This window comes from Anomalospiza imberbis, chromosome 5 (assembly GCF_031753505.1).
Source record: "Anomalospiza imberbis isolate Cuckoo-Finch-1a 21T00152 chromosome 5, ASM3175350v1, whole genome shotgun sequence".
In the NCBI taxonomy this organism is placed as follows: Eukaryota; Metazoa; Chordata; class Aves; order Passeriformes; family Viduidae; genus Anomalospiza; species Anomalospiza imberbis.
Window position 1 is genome coordinate 48,440,386 of NC_089685.1, and position 20,091 is coordinate 48,460,476.

Below are 20,091 nucleotides of genomic sequence, written 5' to 3' on the forward strand. Positions count from 1 at the left end.
CTCTAATCATATTTGGAGGTGGGAAGGCAAAGGATATCTGTGCTATGTATAGCCAAATGTAGAGAAATACAAGTGAGGTACTGAGTCCTACCCAAGACATTCTCCTGCTGGGTGTCTTGGAGGCTCAGGACATTTCAAACTGAGTGTTGGAATGGGGTTCAGATGGGCAGATGCATCCAGGCTGTCTGGATTAGTTCAGCATTAGTCAAGGTTTGTTGTTTTGCCCTTTCCACCTGCAGTCCGAGAGGTATTGTGTGAGCCCTGAACACAGGCTGCAAATTAGACGGCATTAGAGACAACCCAAACAGCCTTGTCTGTCTAATTCCTATATTCTTAAAAGGCACTAAAATGGTGGTTTTGAAGACAAAGTGGAGGAAATCATGCTTTGCTATAGTTGAGTTTGGTGGAGATGTGCACAAGAAGTAATTTTGGCACAAGCTGAGCTTCTTCATCTACATTCAGAGCTGAAAAATCATTATTTACTGAGAACCTAAAGAGCACATGTACAACTATGCTACATCTTTCCATATATATGTCCTTTGAAAAAGATGTTTGAGTAAAACTACAAGTTTGAGCTTGTACTTTGAGTTTGAACTTGAGTAAATTCAAGTAGGTTTTTTTTCATCCCTACTTGGGGGTTGGAGTTTGCCAAACAATGCTCCTAAATTGCAGATGTTTTGAACAGCCTTGCAGAGGAGCATTCTTCTAACTGTGGCGTCTTTCAGAAATGCAGATCCTATCTGATACTTATCTGAAAAGAGAGGAAGATAAATGAAAGCAGTTCCCTGTCTGTGCCCTGGATAACCAAACCACTTGCACTATATTCTGCGAGGAGCAGTGCTGTGATAATCTGATCATCTGGACCACTCAGCTCAGTTAATTGGCTGTTTAATACAGACCTCCTAATTAGGCAGACTCCTTTACTACCTCTTTCACAAGCAGTGGTCCTTTAACACTCCTTCTCAGTCCTTCCACTTTTGGCAGTCTGTGCAACTTCTTCATGGTGGCACTTTGGACAAGGACCTGGGAATACAAACAGTGGGTGGATTGCTGCACATGTGATCAACCCTTAAATTTGTAAAAAGGTGAGGCAAAGGAGTGCAGAGAGGCTGAGTAAGCAGGTGGTGACTGGCTGTGAATTGGAACTGGAGCTGGTCACTGATCTCTGTCCTGGGGGTGTCTTGTCCTTGGAAGATGTTTACAACTTGATGGAGTTTGACTGGAGGAATGGCTCCCCAGCTGTTTTTGTAGAATAAGTATAGTTCCTGAACATTTGCTTTCCAAGTTGAAGTCAAGATTCCCTGTACTGCTGTTCTCTGAAGATACATATAAATATATGTAAATATACACTAAAGCTATGCATGTATGCATATTTAAAATTTTTATATATATTCACATACATACACACATGCACACAGCTTGTTTCTATTGATACTAATTCCTCCAGAATATTTACAGAATGAGAACATGTAAGGCCAGATGTCATAAAGGCTTACAGGGTGGAATGAGGTCAGGCTGCATCTGAAGCAGAAGCCCCTGAGGCACTACTGTACCAGGCAGGAACTGTCAAGTGTGGAATGCATTCAAAACAAAACATTTTGGTTCAATTGGTCTGAATTGGGAAGTTGAAAAGCTTTTGGGAGAACAGGAGTCCTCCAGATACAGATATGGCAATTGCATTTCCATCAAAAAACTTGATCTGACTGGGAGTCCCTGACTACCTCACCAGTTTACCAGTGTTAATCTCAGGTTCGTGACAGTTTCTGGAGGTTGGGAAGCATAATGGAGATGAAATCATGTTATAAATGAACTGCAGCTTTTTCCCTAGGCCTAGTTAAAAGGACTGGAAAGAAAAAGAGGTCTTTAATTGACTGTGTAAAGGTCTTGTGAGATATCCCAGACTCAGTCTGAAAATACTGGAGAAACATTGTGTGTGGCCTTTGGGAAAGGAACCTTCACTTATTAATTATTTTTCTTGGAGTTTCCCTCATGGCATCATTATGTGCTTCATTAAAGTGAGCCAAGCACGAGTCTGCTCAGGAGATCAGACAGGGAAGATTGGTGAGTCAATCTGCTGGACTGTTCAAGTGCTGCTGGACCCTAATCTGATATTGATAGGAAATATAAGAATAATGATAACATTTAGGGGTCAGACCCCCTCCTCCAAGCATTCCCTTCTTTAGCATTCTACTGTCTCCTCTCTGAGAATGTGGTGGTGGGGAAGCAGTGTCAGTCTGAGTATAGGGGTTAGAAGAATCTCAGCTAAATGATGGGGAAATACAAGCTCCAGACTTGAGCAGTACACAATGGATGTGGTCTCTCCCTGGATAGATGGGAGCTGTTATTTCTTCTTCCTGGAGAAAAGTTCTGACTAGACAGAGGCAGTGGTGCATTTTCTCTGTAGTGATGATGGTGCTGACCATGTGGGCAGATGTGTACAGGATGTCTTCTCCTGAGTATAAAACACTAATGCTGGAAGCACCAAGACATGGTTTTTCCCTCTAAGAGCTTTTCCAAGACAATGAGAGTATGGTCAGTCAACCCCGTTTCAGCTGTGGCACCACTAGAGGGGGAAAGAGTATGAAACATTTGTGTGTCAAAGCAGTTTCTGTATCCACTGTTTATCAGCATTTTTCACCGTGCTACTGCCTGTATGGAATTGACCTGTTGGAGCGAGGAGGCCTCCAAGAGGATCAGAGGGATGGAGCAGCTCTGCTGTGAAGAAAGACTGAGATAATTGGGATTGTTCAGCCTGGAAAAGAAAAGGCTGACCTCATTGTGGCCTTCTAGTGCCTGAAGGGAGCCCACAGGAAAGATGGAAAGAGACTCTTAACAAGGGCCTGGAGTGACAGAACAAGGGGCAATGGCTTCACACTGACAGAGAACAGGTTTAGATTGGATATTGGGAAGAAATTCCTCCCTGTGAGGGTGGAGAAGCCCTGGCACAGGTTGCCCAGAGAAGCTGGGGCTGCCTCATCCCTGTCAGTGTCCAAGGCCAGGCTGGGTGGGGCTGTGAGCAAGCTGGGCTAATGGAAGGTGTCCCTGCCTATGGCAGTGGGGATAGAAATGAGATTATCTTTCAGGTCTCTTCCAACCCAGGACAGTTTGCGATTCTGTGATGATTTCCACCCCCTCCAGACCCTCCATTATTCTGCACTGTGACCGTGTAATTTGTCAAACACAAGAGATGGGGAGCATGTCTACAAATTCCAGACATTACCCCCTAAGACCAGAACACGTAGGTATAATCTTAGATACACTTGATGAGCGTTTCACATGTGTAAAGAGTTCTTTATGAAGAATGACCACGATCCACAAGTTTGTACCTCTGCCTGATGCCACTGGATCTGTTCACATCAGTAGAAATGAATAGCATCTACTGACGGCAGTTTTCCCCATTCTATTAGGGAACCACCTGTACAAAACCTGCTTTATGTATTTATCTCTCCTTCTCAGACTTTGCTCTACCCTCCTCACACCCAACTCTCAATGGACGGAAGACAGCAAAATCAGCAAGGGATTTTTTTTCAGCCTACAACAGCACATACCTCACTGTTCCTCAGAACCGGACTTCCTGGCCCAGAAGCGGGACCAATGGAGCTCTTGAAGCATCAGTGGTGTCCTACAGAAGTTCTGTAAGTAGAGTTTCATGGTCATTGACCTAGCTCAAGTGCATTTGGGATTATGAAGAGGCTTGAAGCAGAATGAGAAGAGCAGTGCACTCTCCTGTGTGTTGGTTAAATCAGAACATGGAGAAGAATTTTATGAGGAAAGTGATACCACAGCCTCAGGTGGTTCAGTTGTCTCTGTGTACAGCAAGAATTAATTTCTACAGTAGTAATCTCACCAAAATTTCTGGATTGTTTACTTTAGCTAAAATCCTTCAGAGCAGGAATGGAGGGAGTTGCTGTTACCCCCAGTGGCAGAAAAGATCTGCAGGTTGATCACTAAATTGGGTGTGCCTGTGTCAACCCTGAGCCAGCTGTGACAAGGTGTTAGTGGAATTGGATTGATTCCCAGTGGAAGTGTGGTGTGGCTGTAGTGTTCAGAGGAGAGCTGTCATTAGAGGAGACACATTTAGGATGTATTTGTAGTGATATATTTGCTATCAGACCACTAGAACAAAATCATCATGAAATGCTGATCCTACCTTCCCATTTTCTTATTCCTTGGTATGATGGTTTCTTGCCTTGGAAACATCAAGAAGCAGTGAAAGCAGGACCTAAGCTGGTAATTTACATCACTGTTTCTGACTTTTACAGTGGCTGTGAGAGAGGAGGAGAGAAAAGTCTTGATAGTTCCTTCAGAGGCATTTTTGAAATTGCGACTTTCTCTGTTCTTCCCTAAAAAGTCTTGTGTCAGAATGTCACATGGTAAGGCAAGCAAATTTAGAGGCAGGAAATGTCTTTAGTGAAATCTGTGGGAATTTTGATTAGTTTTCTGTGAATTGAACACTCATAATTATGGGGATGGCACCTTGCTGCCAAGAGTTAGGAAAAGAGTCCATGGAGAGGGAGTCACTGTTGACTCTCTTCATCTCCTGTGTAACTCCAGCAACCCCAAGTGTTGCTATGGTGCCCTCTCAGGTGGCTGGGATGTGGCAGGTGGCTCCACACAGTAACAAACAGGAAAGCCTTGGAGTGAATTTCACATTCTACAGCCTCCTCGTTCCCTCTCCTGCTTCTTGTTTGTGCTTCTTGTTTCTGCCCACACTCCCCAGTAAGGGAGGAGAGGATGCTCAGAACTCATCTTCTCTGGAGCCAGCAAATGCATTTCCTTGTGCCAGTGACCTGCTGCGGTGATATCATTCCTTCTGGGCTGTATAGCCTGAAACTCTCTGGGAGGGGACACTAGAAATCTACCACGGGTTTTCCCTCACTGGGGCAGAGATGGATCTGGAGAGTTTGCATGGGCTGCCTGTGAGTAACACATGAAAATGGATCTAATTAGGAAATGGGGAATTGCAATAAAATGATGTCTCAAAAGCAGTTTTATATTCTGCCAGGATGTAGTGCTGAGTGTAATTTTGGATGTGCCTAAAGGGACTGTATATATACTTTAGACACGAAGAGTGTGATAAGTGTGACGTGCAGAACAGATTACTCAGTGGTAATTTTGTGAAAGGATGTAGCGTACATATAAACCCAAGATTTATTTAGTGACATGACGACTGAAAGCTACTTTTTGGGAAAGTAAGTGAAGCAATACAATGAAAAACAAGAATCTGGTGGTGTTGATGAATATAATAGTATGCACATTCATAAATTTGTGTTGTTTTAACAAACAAGATAATTGCTGTACAGCAAGTGGTTAACTTTGCATTCAGCACTACCAGCACATGTAAGGAAGGGGAGAAAAAGAGAGAAACCTTTGACTGGTACCTTTCAATATTTTACTTGTACAGTCACCTATGGGAACCATAAATATTTGGAATTAGGTTATAGGATGATTGCTTTGGATCAGGTTGACCCTTGCTTTTATCTTTTCCCCCATCACTGGAGGGCTGGTGTCACTCCAGTGAATAACACTCTAGAGATTTCTCTAAAGGGCTTTACACTGCAGCATTGTGCTGGAAATGGTGGCTGCAAACAGTTTGGAAAACTCACGGGCTGCCTTTAATGAGTGGGAAGTTCAATTGAATGCCTCAGTGTCAGACTTCCACATGAATGCTACAGAATTCCCATCCAGGCTGGGGAGTGATGGCAGGATTACTGTTGGAGCTGCATCCCAGAAGGGCTGTGAGGGGGAGATGATGAAGCACGGATGGTCTGAGGGGCTGACTGGATGCAACATGGGTGGTTTGAAGGATTTTAGCCACGGATTCTCTTTTGCAGTGTTACTGCTTAGTCACACGGTCTTTTCATATGTTAAAATAAAAGCTAGCGTGGCTAGCCATTCACGGGACATATCCTTTACAATCCCTGGTATTTTCCAAAGTGTTTCTGTCCAGCCCAGCCCTTCTGGACCTTGAACCACATTAAAGATATTTCTCCTATTCTGGCTAAGATTGATTTCTTCCCTTCCAACACCGTTTTTGCTTCCCTTCCCTGCCTGCTTTGCTCCACAGCCTGTAATGTGGTCCTTATTCTCACTTCTCTGTCCCCTTTCAAAAGAAGGGTGTCCTCTCCCCTTGGTCTGTGCATGTGCAGAACAGGGCGACAGAGTTGAGGTATGCCTCTGTACCTGCTCTTCCACAGGGATCCCACGTGTTGGGATAAACTAAATTAAACTATGTTTAGTTTATGGTCAGAGGAGGAATGAAGTGAGGCTGGTGTGCAAAATTAATATTTGTAGGTCATACCTGGGTTCTTGGTGGCTTCATGTGCTCATGTGGAGATAGACCGCCCCCTACCTACTTGGGCTTTTTGGCTTTCTTGTCTGTGTGACCCCCGTGTTTCTCTCCCAGATTATCAACAACTACGTGGAAGGGACCCAGGAAGGGGCGAGGGACAAGGCCTCCCTGAGTGGCCTGCACTTCAGGGACAGCAAGAGGAAGGTCGACTACGTCTTGGCCTACCACTACCGCAGACGCCTGGCCCAGCACACGCCCGGTGCAGCCTCCCCGGAGCCGAGGTGTGGATCCGCCTCCGTGACCCTGGTTTCAAATGGAGGCACTGGGAAGGGCCGTGCTGAGCCCCAGCAGCAGCAGCAGCAGGACGATGGCCAGCGTGCCCTGCAGGAGTGGCCGGGGCTGCCTGGCCTGGAGGTGGTGGAGCTCAGCCCGCTGGACACCCTGGAGGAGGAGAGGCGGCTGCAGCGGGAGGAGTACGAACACAACCTGCTGGAAGCGGGGCTGGAGATCGAGAAAGACCCTGAGGTAAGAGGGGGAGACTTGCACCTCGTACATGGCATTGGGTGTCCTGATGGATAATGGGCACTTGGGATGCCCAAAGTATGGTGTGAAGCTAAAAGGTGGCCAGGATGTGTTTGTGTTGCTTGGTTCTTTCTGCCTGAGAAAGACATGGTGGTTGTTGTTGTTTAATGTAGTGTTGAGTAGCAGTTTCAATCTTCAGGTGAAAACGTATTTCTTGATCTAAATGTTCTGATGGCATACAGCAGACATACTTTTCTTACCAAAAAAGCCCCCAACAACTGAAATATTGGTACAACGAAGAAAGTATCTCTTAAGTAATTTGCTGGAACACTGCTAAGACATTTCATATTTCCTCACAATATTTTCAGTGTGACTCTCAGCTTTCTTGTCAGCTATATGTAAGTTTTGAGTCCATTCCACCCACAAAACGAGTAGCTCCTATGCTTTGACAAGAGAAGATCCCAGCCTATGATGGTTTTATTGTCCCATGTGTGTGATGCTGGAATGACACTATGCTCACGTCAGCTGGGAGCTGTGGTTATTTTACTTGGCTGTTGCCAGTCAGTCAGTTGAGCAAAGGTCTTCTAAATCCCATGTTGTTGCACTGAGCTCTGTGCTATCCCTCTGTGCCCCTTTGAAAGCCATGGATATTTATATCCAAAGAAGGGAAGTCCCTGCTGGGTTCTGGTTTTAGGTGCTCTGTTGTTCTTGACACCAAATTTGAGAGATTTAGAGCACCTTTTTGTATGTGCTGAGAAATCATAGCTCGTGCTGCTTCCAATGCAACCAGTCAACACTTTCAAAACATGGAGCAAATCACAAACTGAATCAGAAAATTTGAGACTTACTGACTTGGCATAGTGTATGCATATTAAATCACCAGCAAGAGTAGAAAGAAATAGAAAAGTCTTTTGACTCTTAACATTTTCCTTACTTAATTTTCTGAGTTGCAGGTGGCTCTGGGTTGTATTTCACAGCACAGCCTGGCTGAGCCATCCTTGCACTGAGCAGAAAAAAGCGATCTCAGATCCTGATTCTTTTATGCTGTGCGCTGGGGTTATGGTTCAGTACCTGACCATCTTACTTTTATGATTTTTATAACCAAATTGCATAAAACCCAGGAGAACAGCTGTTTTTGGAGACCCCTTTCAGTTCTGAATTTCATCAGAACCCAAAAAGTCAAGCAGGAGATTTGGATTTGATTATTTGACTCATTACTTACCCTAAGTCCAGCTGGATAAAAATTCTGTTTTGGCCTCCTTCCAAGTGATGACACATGCTCTTAAATAATATACAAAGTGATAAATGATGTCATAAAGTGTTGATCAAAAAACCTACTTTTGTCACAGTCTTCACTATGAAGAGAAAAAGGTTTTTGTAAATGAACTGGTAAGTTCACAGGAAATTGTTGATCAGTTCTTTTATGGAAAAAATGAATTGATTTTGAAAATCACAAGAAAAGCTATTCCATCACTTCTCTAACTGTGTATGTACGGAGTCACTCCTGTCCCCCACCCTTCCTCCTGTCCTTCCCCAACACACAAGCTGTCTAATCAAAAGGGGAGAGAGTTTTCCTTTCAGAATCTCCTGGGAAACTGGAAGGGGCTGGAAGGACTATGCCTTATCCTTTTTCTTCCCTGCCCATGACCTGTGACTTTTACTTCCTTTCCTTTTTCTTACTTCACTGATTTTTTCTTCTGTTAGTTAACTCCTGTTGGAACGTGCTGAAGGTTCTGTCCTTTTTCCTGCTGTGGATTTCCTAGAAAATGCTGAGCAGGCACATGTGAAAGGCACAGCTGTCCTTATATGTGAATTAAAATTGTGTGTTGAGCTGATATGGGAAAAACTTCTGCTTTTAGTCCTGGGAAAAAATGTGTGCCTATAAATTCATTAAACTGAGAACAGCCTTAAAGCAGCATTTGTACTTTCGTATAGCACAGTGGACTTTCTATTACAATGGACAACTACTACATTTCCAGTGGATTATGCTGAACTGAATGTTTGTTTGGTGGAGGTTTTTTCGATTGTTGTTCGTTTCAGTGCTAATATAAGACGCGGATTTTTAAAATATAATACTATTGCAAGTTGAGATATATTCTCTAATATTACTCTGGACCAGGTTTTGAGATAAGTCTGATCTGTCTGCAAAGGTGAATATTAGAGGGATTCCACTTTTGGACCCTTGGTTTAGAGCAGGCCTGGTTTCTCTGCGTTACCTCATCTTCCTTTGGTTTTGCAAGAAAATCCACTAATTTAAGAAAGATGGGATATCCTGAATCAAAGAATTGTGGAATGGTTTGAGTCTACCAACCTCACATGGGAGTAGGGACATGAGAGTTCTTCCAGAATGATTTTTTTGGCTGAAACCTTTTAGACATCAGGACGTTAATATCTAGGAACACAGGACGGAGTTACAACTATTTAAAAATCTTTATTTCTGCAGCTATTTTTCTTTTTGGAAAAGTGGGAATTTCCCTGATGTTAATATGTTTGCTAACATGTGGCATTATTGTGATTGTTAAATGTTTGATAACTAGGGATAAATGCCTTTCTCACTTATATTGTCAAATGTGTAAAAGAGGAGGACAAGAAAAACATGAAGATGTATAAAGGAGAGAGAGGCATATTGCTGTTTTTGAATTTGTGTAAAATAGGCAAGACTATGGACTATCTCCATTCACCCAGTTATTATTTGTGAATTAAGGAATTTTGGACTACATTTTCAACTTCCGAATAACTTTCTATAATTTGTTATTGCTCTCCTCCACAGAAACTTCCATTTCTCTTAATACAACCTTCCTGGTTTTTTTTTTTTTTTAAATTTCCCTTTACCTTTATTGTTGCTTTGTTTTTCTTTGTTTTATTTTGTTTCTGTTTGTTTGTATTTGTTCCTGGGGAAACTGATAATTGTGTTTCACCTAATCTGAAACCAGTCATTCCCTTAAATTTGAATTTTACTGTTGCTTTAATGACTGCAAATGCAACACACACCATTTTCAATTAGTATTCTGTATGGTAAGGCATAATAGGTAAGGAATAAGAAGACAGTGGAGATGTACTTTGGCATTCTGACAAAGCTGGTTCATTTTCGAGCACATTGAAAGTGAAATGTACTTTGCTAAGTAGCAGTTAGGAGAGGAAATATTATTTCAAGGGGAAGATGACAATTCTAAAACAAAGTGTAAATTGTCCTCCAAGAAGCTCATCTAACCTCAATTTTTGAGCTACTATTGTTTCCAAAATGTCTCACTAAACTCCCTTGATTACATTACACTTGAGGGGGAAGGAAGTCCTTAAGGTCCTCAGTGCTGATATTAATATTACTGATGATGGAGGTTGTGATTGGATTTTTCTGCTTGATATTGCAAGGCATATTTTTGAATTTTTGCGAAGAAAAATCCACGTAAGCTTAAAAAACCCAACTAGCCAAACAAACTTCCCAACACCTCCCCAGCCTGAGTCAAATAAAAGCTTACAATGCTGCAGTAGATTTTATTTATAGGGTTAAAATGAACTGGTTTGTTGCACTAAGGTGCTTCCTATTTGTCAGTGGGAGAAGGCCTCTCTCCTGTCAGCTGCTAATGACAAAGCATAGCCAAAATGATGTCTTGTATATTGCTTAATTCAGTACTATTTAAAAGCCTGAAAAAATAAATTTTTTTTTTCCACAAAATCTATCAATGTGCTCTGTGGATACTCCCAGGAAAACATCTCATGCCCTTAGTACATTTGAGACACCTTGCAGGCACTCAATATGGACACTTAATTGCCTCAAAATATTCATTTATCCAAAGTGCAGAGGAAAGCCTAATAGTAGCTAACATTAATTTTAAAAGGATATGGAAATTTAATATGAGTCCTAGACCTTTATCCCTGTTAATGAATGCCTCCTGAAGCCAAGAAAGATACAGAGTAGTGGAGCATTGGAAAAAGACTGGGATCTTTTGTGCTCTAGGTCTTTGGACTTTGTATTTCAATCTCTCAGCACTCAGAACGAGGCATTACTTCTTTGGGGAGCCAATTATATAAATATTTGATGCATATTTTTCAGCGACTCTGGTTACAGAAGCATTAATTAGCTAAAACATGTTCTGCTCCTGTATGTTACTTATATGGGGCTGAAATGTAATACACAGCTCTTATAAAATTAAAGTTGAACAGGCAAGGCAAGGTTTGCAGTGGTAGTGAAGTGAACGTGATGAAAATATTGACAAGTTGATTAACTATTTAAGAGGAAATTATGTCTCTGTTTTAGACAGGGTTTTGAAGTAGCCCCAGAGGATTTAGGTGTGATTAAATCAGCATTAAAATAATGATCCATAATAAAAGGTGGCTAAGTAGAATGGCTGTGCTGTCGAAGCTCAAAATCCATATTATGAATCCTGGGGTTTTTTTAATGACTGTGTTGTGGCTTGAATAGATAAATGGGCAGACAGACTCACTCTGTGTATTTTAATTACCATCCAGATTCTTGGTGCTCAGCTATGAGGTACCTTAGTCAAAAAGGCTTCCAAGAGATGTAGAGAAAATTGAAAAGGTGTACAAAAATCATCTATGTTTTGTCAATAACATTTATAAAGCTCTTGGGTAAGCAGTGGTAAATGTTATCAATTGTCTGCATATTGGGAAATGGAGTCATCCATATCCTGAATTTTAGGTGAAGGTAGAATAGGGCTGTATATGCTGGTGATACTTACAGCATCCTAATTTTACATATATTTTCTACGTAATGCTGTTTCTAGCAGACTTGCTTGCTAGAAATGGCCAATAGCCTCCTGAATTTGTGTTTTCATTTCTCTATGTCCTGTGCTGACTTCTGTCACCCGCTGGGAGAACTACTTCAATTCCTACCAACTGCCTGGCAGATGAGAAGCCCACAGGGAATGGCTCATACATCTCTGCTGGGGGATGGACACTTGCAGGATAGGGCATGCATAGTAACAAAATCAGCTGCTTGGCCTGTTCACAGATGATTCCCTGAAAACATATTTTAATTATCAGCGCTCTCGTTTGCAGCAGAAGTTTTAATGTGTAAATTAAATCCCTGGGGAGGGTTTGAAGGGTGACACATGAAGCCCTGAGGGATGTGATGCTGCCACAGTGCCCGCAGAGGAGGCTTGGAGGCTGAATAGTGATAATTTCTCCAAGGCATTTAGGCCAGTGCAGCTTGAATAGCAGCTTCATGAAAATAAAGTAGTAAAATATGAGACAGTTTGGGGAATTTGGCCCTGGGATTTGTTGCTTTTCTGAGCTATTAAATGACAGCGGTCACACTGCTGTTATTGGGGTGAGGTGCTGGGTGAGGACTGCCCCACCTGCAATGCCTAATGCACCCTGACCTATTCTTTATCACAGCAAAAAAAAATCCTGAATTTCAGGGTTTCTTTTGTAAGGAAAATGGGACTTTCTTTGCTTTTCTGTCCCCAGGCCACCGATTACTTTGTCTCTAGCAGCAAGCAGCCCTGCAGGTATCTCTGGTGCCAAAGGAATGTTCACTACTGAATTTCTTCTGATTGGGTAATTGTTCTGTGATATCACTATTTCTTTTTAGAGGCATTGCTGGTTAGCCATGAATTCACACTTCATGAAATATCCTTTGCCTAAATCAGAGCCACTGAGAATAATTCTGCTTTGGAGCAGGTGTAGCACTGTAGATAAGTGTTCCCTGTTTTCAATACGTTGCTTTTATACATATATATATTAATTTGTGCACTGGTTTATGTTGTAGATATAAAGGATCTGAGCTGAGACAGTGCCCCTCTCTCTCTTCTTTTCTTTTCTCTTTTTTTTTTCCTTCTGCCTGCAATGAGACAAATGAAAAGGCATTCCATAAGGTGTCATTCTGCCTTCTCAGATTCAGGAACGGATTCTAGCAGGGAATCTGGGGGATATCTACAGGCTGGAGGATATCTGACAGTGGAAATTAGTCCTTGCAGGATAGGACTATCTTATGGGGAAAAAAAACCACTCAACTGTTTGTGTGTTGGGGGAGTGAGGGGGTGGAATTTGCTATCCTTTGGCGCATCCAGGGAAAGGTAATGTAAATAATGACTCAGGGTTGTGGGATTCTTGTACATTTTGAGCTCTTCTTGCTTTACTGGTTACTCTAATGTCTGTGTGTGTCATTCTGCCCAAATCTGAGTTGCTATAATGTCATGTTTATCATGACATTATGCTCAGACAGGCAAGTAATATTCTTCCAGGAAGTGAGACACTGTAGAAAAGGAATGATCCCATGTAAGGAAGAAATGTCCCAAGACGTTTTACATTGTGTACACTTTCAAATGTTATATTGCACTTGAGAGGGAGGCATTTTGGAGTGAAAACTGGATTCAAGATTTTCAACATGAACAGTGGAGGGGTCTTTTCAAGAAAAAACAAAGTAATTTTCCCTTAGTAATCAGAACACCCTCTTCAGTTCAAACTGTTTCTTAAACCCTTTGCAGACCTAAGTTCTAGGTAGGGGCAGAGTTCCAACAACTTAGTGCTAGTTCCTGTGGATGAGCACAGATTTAGTGGGGGGAAGCTGTCATAGAGGGAATGACTCATTAACTTGGCTACATCCTGAAAAAAAAGAGGGAACCGTGATGTACAAGCCACCAGTTGTAATCAGATTATATTCAAAGTGTCTTTCCTGGTCATTACAAGGTCTACTAAGTCACAGGACAAGGCAAATAAGTCAAAACTATATCACAGAGTTGCTTCTGTCATTCCAGTGGTTCTGGGTCAGCCATTATTTTGTCCTGAATAGAACTACAAGGAAAAAAAAATAGCAGAGTGTCATTGGGTTGCATGGCTCTAATTAGCATTAATGAGAGTTTGGTGGCTAGAACCCCATGCACAGCAAGGAAAATTTACCCTTCTGGGTGGGTTCTCTCCTTGGTACACAGTGCTGATAAATGTGTGCCCTCTATTCAATCTCTTTTGTGTACAGGTATGTGCTCACAGTAACAGGCCAAAGAAAAAATCGTGTTAGATCTTTATTTATGTAATACTGTACTGCATTCTGTAATATTCTGCAATTTCTGTGTGGTTATTCCAGGTCAGCATTAATGTAACAATGATTTAATCTTTGAAACCAAATGTTTGGACAAAATTATTTCTTTTGAACATGTGCATGGATTTTTATTTGTTGTTTCTTTGGGGGGCTTTTTCTGTTTATTTGTTTTTGTTTGTTTGTATATATTGATAATGGATATGTTTTCTTTAAGCTCTGCCATCTAGAAATTAACTAATTGGTTCTCTGCAGGCTTCTCCCTTAAATTCCTGGATTCTGCAATAATTTTAAAGCATTATAAAATCACTAAAATGGTTGACACCCATACACTGTACTTTTAAGGAAATCCTAGAGGTGGAGTTTGGTAGATGATCTTGGAGTTTCATAAGACGTCTCCTGGTAAAAAAAATACACAAAATATATTTGGGAGAGAATTAGTTACTTGTAGCTAGGGTGGGAAAATGACTGAACAGCTATGTAGACTAATATTTAAAGACACCAATAGGAGCATTTTCCTGGAAATGTAGAGGTGGTGATTGCTTTCCCTAGGCTGGAGCTAACGCAGTACTCTGGAAAAATACCAGCATCCTTCTCTTCCAGAGGAGCCCACTTGCACTTGCCTTAGTCATGTCCCAGCTGGGACATGGGGAATTTCTCTCCAGCCTTTGTCTACATGTTCACTAAGCTCAGTTGTGGTTTAGCTGGAGTGGTTTAGTAATACAAGGAAAAATTAACATTTCAGAGATATATATAAGATCTTGCAAATACTTAGGTGGAACTCCATGCTGACACCTCCAAAGTGTTAGTTCAAGCTACTGTAATTTTTCCTTAATCACTTCAAAATGGGGAAGGCTATCGCTGCCCATCCTCTACTTAGGACTTTTCCTCAAGTCACTCAAAGTCCTGAGTCTGTTCCTGTTGAAACTGGTTACAGGGTGTGAAGGATGACTTGAGTTTCCCAATGCTTTGAAAATTTCAACTCCATGCATGTCCTGTAAGTCACAGGGTTTTCAAGTTTTTAATTTTTCTGGATTTAATGTCATTGTTTCTATCTGTTGCTCGCCTCATTTCCATTATCCTCACTCATTTGTAAGTTTGCCTGTCTTGGAAACCACTGGTGTTCCTGCTCTTTTTGCAACTCTCATATTCCATACTTCATTTTGCAGGCTTTGACTGATCATTCTTTGCTTGCCTCTGAAGATGTGCAGATGTTCAGCTGCCACTGAGCCCTGTTAGGTCATCAAGACAAAAGTAATGTCCTAAAGATGTTGTCTCTAAGGAGGGTCACTGGAAGGCTCTTCCACACTTTCAATATACACATTTTGGCTAGTGGGATCTAGGAAATGTCATACCATGCTTTTTTGTTAAATTAGGGGTACTTTCAGGCTCTTGCAGTGCAGTCAACCCACTGTGGTTCCCTGCAGCCCTGGCAAGCCTCCCTGCTTGTCACAGGTCCCTGTGAGTTCACTGGATCATGTTTACTCTCTGCCTGTAGTGGCACTGCTTAGCTTTCACAGGTCAATGAGTGGTACCTGCTTCACGTCACCAGTGCATGACCTGCTCACCTGCCTCTGGCCTCTGCATATTCCCCTCTGTCCCTTCACTCCAGTCTCCTGTAAGGCTGCTTGCCTGGTCACCACAGCCTGCTCCATTTCTGTCCATGAAGCTCTTTCTCCTTATCCTGTATCGTGGGACCTGTTCTGATCACTACGGGGAAATTACTTTGTTTTTTCTTGAAAAGACCCCTCCATTGTTCACGTTAAAAATCTTGGAAATCCTGCCACTTCTTGGTGCCACCGTGTCTTTCTTCAGTTGGTGTGAAGTCAGCCCTTCCCCTTCCCTGCTGCTCATCAGCTGCCATCAGTTGCAGGTCCACAGAAGTCACAGCATCCACGACATCTTGATGATCCCTGTGAGTCCCTTTCAACTCAACTCAGAGTATTCCCATGGTCGTTATCTTCTTGACTGAGAAAATCCACAGCTGGGACAGCTGGACATGCAGACTTCATACTTCACAACTGCTTCTCTCTCAACAACTTCTGTGCAAAATTTCTTTCCTCCCTTATTCTCTCCTTTATTTCAAAGCTGTCCTTAGGAAATTGCTCACCCAAAGCTGGCCAAGTTCAGCTTCAGTGAGGCACCAAAGTTTGCTCATTAAGTTTGCTCATTGCTCATTTGCTCATTAAGTTTGCTCATTGCTTTACTTTTCAGCTGATGTGTTGCAGGAGGCACCTGAGAGCACCACAATGACGACCTAAGACGCAGCTTGCACCGCAAGGGACCCCAGGTTGTGTTTCTCCTGGGAGCCACAGTTCACAAGTGACTCTCCTGGAAAGCATTTGTTGGTTTAGGGATGTTTTGTTGCATCTGGCCACCAACTGGCAAGTCTCTTCACACAAAAGGCAGCACAAAGAATACTTTTACCAAGATCCAGCTGTAAATTGTTCTTAATTTCCGTATCTTCATAATGCTCAGACTCTGTCAGGACAAACCCTCATATCAGGTGACTTGCTAGATGATGATACTAAGGACAGCTCCTTTTAGTATTTAAATGTAGCTGTGGTTTTATAATATAGTGATTGGTAACCCTCCTAATATCAGTATAGCAATTCTGTAGTCATGTACTGTGTTCCTAGCAATTCTCCCTTCCATTATTTTACAAAAAGATGCAAATGTCACTAGAATGTAAAACCAATTTTGTTAATGTTTTAGAACTTTAAGTACCACGAAAGACTAATAGGTAGCTCTAAAATGTATTCTTTCACTCGTACGTGTCAGTGCCAATTATCAAAGATAATAATTTGCATATAATTACAGAGCACTCCAGAGTAATTAAAACCACAATAAAAAAGTGTAGCCAAGGGATTATGCATCAAAAGCTGTAAGCTGAATCCAGGAATTGAGGTAGTGGGCATCCTCCTGCTACCTGGTCCCCTGAAACCTGATGGGAAAGTGGAAGAAATGAAAGAGGCAGAATCAGAATCCCAGGATGGCTCAGGCTGGAAAGGACCACAGTGGGGCAGCTGGTCCCACCTCCCTGCTCCAGCAGGGCCATCCCAGAGCACAGGGCACAGGATTGTGTCCAGAGGAGTCTGGGATATCCCCAGTGAGTGGACTCCACACCCTCCCTGGACAATCTGTTCAGTGCTTGGTCACTGCCCAGGGAAGAAGTTCTGCCTCCTGCCCAGGTGGAACCTCCTGGGATCAGTCCCTGCCCGTTCCTCTGGTGCCATTGCTGGGCCCCCAGAGCAGAGCCTGGGCCCTGCTCGGAGCCCTCCCTGCAGACAGGGACACCCAGGGCTGAGGGCCCCTCTCAGCTGGGGCTCCTCTCGAGGCTGGACAGCCCCAGCTCCCTCAGCCTTTCCCTGCCAGAGATGCTCCAGGCCCTAAATCATCTCTGCAGCCTCCGCTGGCCCTGCTCCAGGAGCTCCATGGCCCTGCTGTGCTGAGGAGCCCAGAGCTGGACACAGCTCTGCAGATGTGTCCAGGGCTGGGCAGAGGGGCAGGATCATTCCCTGAGCTGCTGGTATTTTCTTAGCCCAGATCTAAGGGCTCTTTCAAGTTCTAGCAGGACAAGGTAAACAGCTATTGCCTGATACTCTCCATATCCAGGTGCCTGTATTCAGATATGTTTTTGTATAATCAGTATAAAGGAGTAGGTGCCTTTGAAGAGCAAATTTCATCCTGACTCTCAGTTGCCTGTTCAGAGGAATGACAGGAGCTTGAGGAGCTGCTGTTACCTCCGGCAGTTCCTGGAGTGAAGTCTGGCCTGACTCATACCTGTGTCTTTCTCCGTGTCAGTGCCAAAACTGCTGTGAAGTGACTTTTAGAAGGAATAATTGTTTTGAAATTTAAAATGTTGTTAAATACATGAGGGCAAAGACAGGAATCAAACTTAACTAGCCAAAGACTATCATGAGACTGAAGGTATTTTTGCGCACGCAAAAACACACACAGTTCCTGTGTTCCCTGGCATCCTGTCTGGGTTCCTTTCAGTTCTGGTTTCCTGTTTTTGTCTCCTTTATTGTTGAACAGAACAGAGCCGAAAAGTAGAGGTGACAACTATGAGAATGCTAAGTTGTTTCACTGGAAAATGGGTTTTCAAATCCTACAATCCCAGGATGGTTTGGGTTGGAAGGGACCTTCAAGACCGCCTCATTCCACCCTCCTGCCATGGGCAGGGACACCTTCCACTATCCCAGGTTGCTCAGAGGCCCATCCAACCTGGCCTGGAACACTTCCGGGGATGTGACAGCCACAGCTGCTGTGGACAACAAATGTGTAAAAGCATTTGTGTGAAGGGGAATGAGAATGAAAAATTGAAAGTTTTCCCATGGCAGAATGTCTGTATTCATTTTTACACTTATTTACCACAACTGAATATCTGCTTTGCACAGCTTCTGTTCTTAAATTGTTTTTCTTTTACCTTCCCACAGTTGATGTAAATCTTCAGCTTTTCTTCCTCCCAAGAAATTTGTGTCATTATTCTGCTGCTTGCCTGTAACATTAACAGCTGTATTTATTATAGATCACTTTTTAGAAGGTATAAAACTTTTAATCATATATAAATGCCTATTAAATGATGTAGAATTTTGTGGTTATTAAATATTACTTAACAACTTGTTTTGTTCAGTCAGTGGCAAGAGGTGCATTACCACCATGAATTTGGTATTATTTTTCTCCAGAAGCCTGGGTTGGACAAATGAATCATGATTAGATGTTGATAAATTGATGTAATAATTACAGGCAGGCAAAGTGTGCTGGAGTGGAAATGGAAATGTGAAAAGCCCAAATTGTGTTTATTCTTTGGTGGGGGCAGGAGGAGAAGCTTTGAACACCAGAGCAGTTTCCCTGGAAGGGCAATGTTCAAGCAGGGGTTTCTAATTTGGTTACAAATAATTGTGTGTATATATCAATATCTATATCTATATCTATATAGATGGATATCTATCTATCTATCTATCTATCTATATATATATAGGTATCTACAGATATTTATATCTATACTAACATGTGCACTTAAGGGGAATTAAGGCATTTTTAGACTTCCAGAGTTATGCAAACCTGTGTGTGTTTGTGCTTTTAGTCCAGAAGGAGCATTGCAAAGAGCTGCATTTTTTTGGTAAACCATCTCTATAAATATTTGAAAAGAGCTAACACATGTTGCAAATATTTAGTTAACAGTCTTTGTTAAAGCAAAATTTGAGGAAGCTCTAAAATCAAAATATCTTATCAGTATTAGAGGTCATTTTGTATATGTGTGAATGTCCCAGTTGAAGCCTGCTTCAGCCAAAACATCTGTTCAGTTATCTGCGATTGATGTGTGAATTTCTTGGCAATAGCCCCACTCAATATTTTTAATAGTGAATGCTAAATTTAAAGTTATATTTTTAATGTTTTCCCATCATGTGCACAAGTTATATAACCAGATTTGGATCTGTGTGGTTACTGCTATTTATACAACTGTTGGGGTGTACAACAGATGAGGATCCAGCTCAGTTATTCAGTTCTGCATAAACACAGGGGAAAAAAATGGATTCTGTATTACTAAGATTATAATTTGTTTATAATAAAATAGAACAGGGTAGCCAAGATAAATTGAAGGAGGAATATAAGGTGATATGTGCTGTCCTCTCAAACTTGTGCAAATGAGACTTTGATCTGACTGAAGAACTTCATGGTCAGGGTATCACAATGCATTTAAATTTTCCTTGACCCCAAGTGCAATATTTGTGTAATAGAAGGGCCAGGATGGATATGTAGTAATGAAAGGCAAAGGCACTATTTTCTGTGTTGTTTCTTTAGCAAGCTAAAATATGCATCTAATTTTTCCTGCCTTAAACTCCTCCTCTGTTTTCTTTTGCCAGTTGCTGCTTAAATCTGCTAATTTTTTCCTTGCTTGTTTATCTTGCTCCCAGTTTTGCAGATTGAATCTCTCATCTCTGAATACTCTCCTTACTGCATGCCAAGAACCAAAAGCACTTTGTGATCAGTATTAAACCGATACTGATAGACAGAGTTGGTCATGCCCTCTGCAAATGGAGCCAAGTTTTGCTTGAGACATCTTTGTTTACTGACGACTGACAAAACAAGTGGGGGGAAAATAAAAAGGCAAACCCCTCCCACTTTTTCCTTTTGGTCTCAATCCTGATATAACCTTTGTTTTAAACTTAATGATGTCACTTGAAGTGTGATCACACTGAACGGTTCATGTAGGCAGCAGTTCTCAGGTGATGCCAGGCTAGAGGACAGTGAATACTGTGGCAGTCTGTTATGAGAA